The sequence below is a fragment of the Geotrypetes seraphini genome, chromosome 6 (assembly GCF_902459505.1).
Source record: "Geotrypetes seraphini chromosome 6, aGeoSer1.1, whole genome shotgun sequence".
Lineage (NCBI taxonomy): Eukaryota > Metazoa > Chordata > Amphibia > Gymnophiona > Dermophiidae > Geotrypetes > Geotrypetes seraphini.
Window position 1 is genome coordinate 211232123 of NC_047089.1, and position 6000 is coordinate 211238122.

A 6000-nucleotide genomic window follows, 5' to 3' on the forward strand; every position below is an offset into this window, starting at 1 on the left:
GATTCTATTTCCCCCCCCAGACTGCTAAAATGTGACATACAAAAGAGCAGTTAAATAACATGTCTAAAAATGCCAATGCTAGTTTGACATGACCAACAATTGTTTGAGCCCCCTTGCAATAGCCTAGATCAGGGGTGCCCACACTTTTTGGGCTTGCGAGCTACTTTTAAAATGACCAAGTCAAAATGATCTGCCAACTATAAAATAAAAAAAAAACACAAAGCACACTGTACGCATAGAAAATGTTAATTATCATTCCTATTCCAGGGTTTTTCAAAGAGGTCAAAGCAGATGACTCTTTGCACTATCACCTCAGTAACAACCATACAAAAATAGACAAATATACCCCCGCCCTTTTTACCAAACCACGATAGCAGTTTTTAGCACAGGGAGCTGTGCTGAATGCCCAGCGCTGCTCTCGACGCTCATAGCTCCCTGCGCTAAAAACCTCTATTGCGGTTTAGTAAAAGGGGACCTTAGTGTAAAATATAGACAGCAGATATAAATTCAGACACATTTTGATCACTAAATGTAAAATAAAATCATTTTTCCTACCTTGTCTGGTGATTTCATGAGTCTCTGGTTGCACTTTCTTCTTCTGACTGTGCATCCAATCTTTCTTCCCTTTTAGCCTGTATGCTTCCTCTTCTCCAGACCTCATTACCTTCCCTAACTTTTCCTTCCTCTCTCCCTGCCCTTTCTTTTTCTCTGCCTCCCTTTCTTTTTTTTATGTTTCTCTTCTTTCCTTCTGTCTCCCTGCCTGCCCTTTTTCTTTCTTTCTCCCTGCCCTCCCCCAAGCCACTGCCACTGCCATCGGGGACCAGGACCCAAACCGCCATCGGGGACCAGGACCCAAACCGCCATCAATAACAGGCCCGAAAGCCGCCGCCGCCCCAAGCTCTCCCTGCATTGGCCAACCAGCATCACGATCGACCTACTGGGGGAAATGCAGCCGGGTCCTGCCTTGCGGAAACAGAAAGTAGGCAGGACCCGGCAGCAAGAAGAGGAAATGCTTCACTAACCTGTCTCCCGCCTTAGCCCTTAGCGAACGCTTGCTTCAGGGCTCTCAACATATGCGTGCCGGCTTCCCTTTTCTCCCCCCCCTGGACTTAACTTCCGGTTTTGGAGGGAAGAGAAGCCGGCATGCACACGATAGAGCCCAGAGCATAAGTTTGCTACGGGCTGAAATCTCCAAGCCGGGTTTTTTTAATGTTCAGCAGTGGCGGCAGCAGCAGATGACAGCTGGGCGGACCACCCAGCTAAAAGGCCCTAGGGACAACACAGAGGAAGGCTGATCGGCTCAGATTAGGACGGCAACACGAGTCTATCACGCGATCGACTCACGTTGCCTTCCTGAGCTACCAGTCGATCGCGATCGACGTATTGGACACCCCTGGCCTAGATACTTTATAAGGCGTCCAAAGGGCCCCTATGAGCTATGAAAAACAAAGATTGGATTATTGAAGCAGACAAAGTGGGTCTGCAAACTTTAGTCCAGAAGAGATCCCAGTCTATATGTTGAACATGTTACCAAAATCATGAAGCCAGATCTGCTCCAAAGCCAAACTCTGATTAAGCATCTTAAATTTAAATTTCCTATAGAATGCGGTAACTTTTTTTTTTTTCCAATCAACCCCTTACAAAAATACCACAAATCATTTATCTTCCTTTAGGACAAACTGATACAGTTGGGAACATTGCATGCTGTGTCTGAGCTGCAAATAATGATAATATTGAGACTGAACCAATTCTAATTCCTCTTGTAAGACGGCAAAAGATTTAAACTTGTCATCAGACAGAAGCTGTGAAAGATAAATTCCCTGAGCTTCCCAATCAGACTAGTTAATCATTTTACTTTGTATTAATAAGTCAGGATTATTCCAGATGGATATCAACTTTGCTATTGGCCGCTTTAAATTTAACTCTTTTGCTAAAAATTGAAAAAACTTTGGCGTAAACCGTAATATGTCTGATAAAGGTACAACATAAACATTTTACGTTAGACGGGTCAGAGCTTGTGTATGTTGGTTTAATTTGATCATAAGGGTAATGTTCAAGGGCATTTCTTTTTTTTTTTTTTTAATCTTTATTGATTTTCAAACTTTCATAGTGCAATACAATTTGTAAATCAGAAATACTGCATAAAAAGCACTATTAACTATACAATTATTACATTAAACAGTCATTTTCTCCCATCCTCATCTTAATTATTAATACAATAATACATATGATGTGATTACAATATTATAATTAAATAATTTATCTCCTCAAAGTACATTACCCTCCCCCCACCCACCCACCCTCCCTGGCTGTGTAAGGTAATCTAATGAAAAAGAAAGAAACATAACCCTTACTGCAATGCAACAAAAGTAGTCAATGGACTCCATACATCATGAAAGGACTTCCTAGTCCCCAAACGTTCAAAGGCATTTCTAAAGTTGTGTTGGTACACAGACATAATCTGTTGCAAAACTATCTGCCTGAGGTGCAGGTGGACTCACTAATGTGCAGCTCATGCAGGCCTGCGTAAGTTTATCTGCTGTTTTGAAGAGGTGTTGAAGGTCAGAGTGAGGGTTTACATTTACATACATAATTTGATCCAGAAAAATTGTGTTCTTCATTTGCACTGTCATTGTAGGTGGATTTATTTTTATTGTTAATACAGAGTTTATATACCACTAAATTACCACGGAGGCTTCGAAGCGGTGTACCAATAACCAAATTAGGTACTTGGACTTCACTCTGTCCCAAATGGGCTCACAATCTTACTATAGTACCTAAGAAAAATATTCTCTTATATGACAGAGATATATAGAAAGAAGGGGAAAAAAAATACATTATACAAAACTTCAATACATTAGTATCAAAGAACCCAGAGAAAATAACAAACAATCCTGGAATCGGTTTCTCCTCAGCTGCCTCCTTTTCTCGCCTTTCAATTTGGTCAAGTTCATCCGCCTGCAAAGATCACTTTCACAGCCGTCTCTACGCAGTTTCCCAAACTTTCCAAGTTACCCAGTTTGAGGCTGAAGACTTTTTTTTTTTTTTTTGTCAATCCTGATTTTTTTCAACTTAGATTCCAAAGCAATGTGGAATTTATAGTGCCTGATGCTGCCCATTGAAATCAGTCCCATAAGGCACCAGGATGAGGTGGTCAGAAATCCAGGACGGGTCCAACGCCTCCAGCTTGGAACTGGGTAACAGCATTTATGAGAAAGGTATGTGTGTACTTCATTACTATGTGTGCAGTTTTAAAATTAGCCCCAAAAGATGAGGAAAGATTGCGGATAAAGACCCTCAGGAGAGACATTGTGTTAATGTGACATGACTTATAATGAGACCTATGACCTGGGCAGAGCATGCATTTCTTTCAGGACAAATGACTATTTCTGCAGGAGAACTTCATCTTTGCCCTAGAAGCTGATGGCTATCTGCTGACTGGGACACTTAATAGTTATTCTATTAAGAGAATTTCCAAGAAATACTTGGGCCACAAGAAAGCCACAATATCAGGTCAAGATGATGGTCAAAATGACATGAACTGTAGATAAAGCTGCTGACAATCTACAAGCAAGATTAGGAGGGAAGGTGTCCACCCCACCCTCAGGGGTCATTGACCTTAGTATTAAGAATGCATTGTTAGGGGAAATAGAGAAATCATATTTGACACCAAGCTTCATTATGACAACTGCAATTATGTATATCATCCAATCATTAAATATGATAAAGTGTGAAAAACCAATAGAAATTAAGTATGTAATTAGTAGCTATGCAAGACTCTGGACCCTAGGCTACTAAGCTTGGTTATAAAAGGTCCAGCTTAGTTCCTTAAAAGGGAGAACGGCTGGCCCTCTGTGTAAACCTAAGGCTTAGTTTAGTTTAGTTTATTCTTCCGTTGGCCTAACTATAATCCATTTTTCATGTAAGCTGACTTTTGTTTATTCTTATTAAACATATTATATACAGCAATTGGGTTGTCGGTGTGAAGTCATTTAAATACACTGAAGATATCGCAAAGGACTTCAAAGGGCTAAAATCTGTTTTACTATTTGAGATCTAGCTAGGTACTTGGAACCTGGGAAACAGGATACTGGGCTTGATGGACCTTCGGTCTGTCCCAGGATGGTAATTTTTATGTTCTTATGTAAGGGTAGGATCAAAGTGCCTGGATGTGTTATAACCCTTCTCCCAATTCCAGAAGGTTTCCTATAAGTTATTTTACTTGCGAGACTATTTCCTGTGACGCTGACAGGGAGGGTAGTGAGTGGCTGAAAAATCCTCATCTTGGTCACCAGAGGTCCCTCTTTGAAGACAGTTCATAAACTGAGCACCAAAATTCACAGCAGTGAAATGTAGTCTGCAGTAGGAATTTTATCCTGAGCTATCCCCCCCCCCAAAAAAAAAAAAAAAAAATAAGGTACTTATTTTATTTATTTATTTATTTGAGATTTTGCTCTTACATTTTCCATTAGTAGCTCAAGATGAGTTAAATTCAGATGCACTAGCAATTTCTTTATTCCTGGAGGATTTACAATCTTAAGGCCCCCCCTTTTATCAAGCTGCGTTGTTTTTTTTTTTTTAAATTGCCGGTCGCTGCAGTAAAAGCGTTGGAGCTTTTACCACAGTGGCTGGCGATTAAAAAAAAACCCTAACGTAGCTTGATAAAAGGGGGCCTAAGTTTGTACCTGAGGCAATTGAGGTTTAAATGACTCGCCCCAGATCACAAGGAGCAGCAGGGGGATTTCAACCAGGCACCCCTAGATGTCAAGCCTAATGCTACATATAAGTTTGATCATGTCACCCCTCTACTGCAAAAGGCTCATTGGCTCCCAGTTGCACACCGAATATTGTATAAATTATCTTTACTCACATTTAAATCGTTGCTACACAGACCTGCAAAGGGACCTAACGAAACTGGAAGACTGGGCAAAAAAGTGGCAAATGAGTTTTAACGTAGAAAAATGCAAGGTCATGCATGTAGGGAAAAAGAACCCGATGTTCAGCTACAAAATGGGGGGAACACTGCTAGGGGTGAGTAACCTTGAAAGGGACCTGGGGGTGATGGTTGACACATCATTGAAACCATCGGCGCAATGTGCGACAGCCTCAAAGAAAGCAAACAGAATGCTGGGCATCATCAAAAAAGGTATTACAACCCGGACGAAGGAAGTCATCATGCCGCTGTATCGCGCAATGGTGCGCCCGCACCTGGAGTACTGTGTTCAATACTGGTCGCCGTACCTCAAGAAGGACATGGCGATACTCGAGGGAGTGCAGAGGAGGGCGACTAAACTGATAAATGGTATGGAAAATTTTTCATACGCTGACAGGTTAAAAATGCTGGGACTGTTCTCCCTGGAGAAGAGAAGACTTAGAGGGGACATGATAGAAACCTTCAAAATCCTTAAGGGCATAGAGAAAGTGAATAAGGACAGATTTTTCAAACTGTGGGGAGCCACAAGCACTAGGGGTCACTCGGAGAAACTGAAAGGGGACAGGTTTAGAACAAATGCTAGGAAGTTCTTTTTTACCCAGAGGGTGGTGGACACATGGAACGCGCTTCCAGAGAATGTGATAGGCCAGAACTCTGTACAGGGGTTCAAGGAGGGTTTGGATAGGTTCCTGGAGGATAAGGAGATAGAGGGGTACAGATATAACTTGAGGTAGGTTATAGAAATAGGCAGAAACCACTTCACAGGTCGCAGACCTGATGGGCCGCCGCGGGAGCGGACCGCTGGGCGAGATGGACCTCGGTCTGACCCAGTGGAGGCAACTTCTTATGTTCTTATGTTCTTACACAAAACTCCATCATTTATTTATAAAGACTTAATCCCATACTCTTCTCAAAAAACTTTACGATCCAATGAACAGCTGTTATTGGTTATTCCTACTCTTAAATTCATAAATACCCGAAGACAATATATCTTCACCGTTACAGCTCCACAAACATGGAATTCTCTCCCACTATATTTAAGGGTAGAGAAAAATCTTGATAAATTC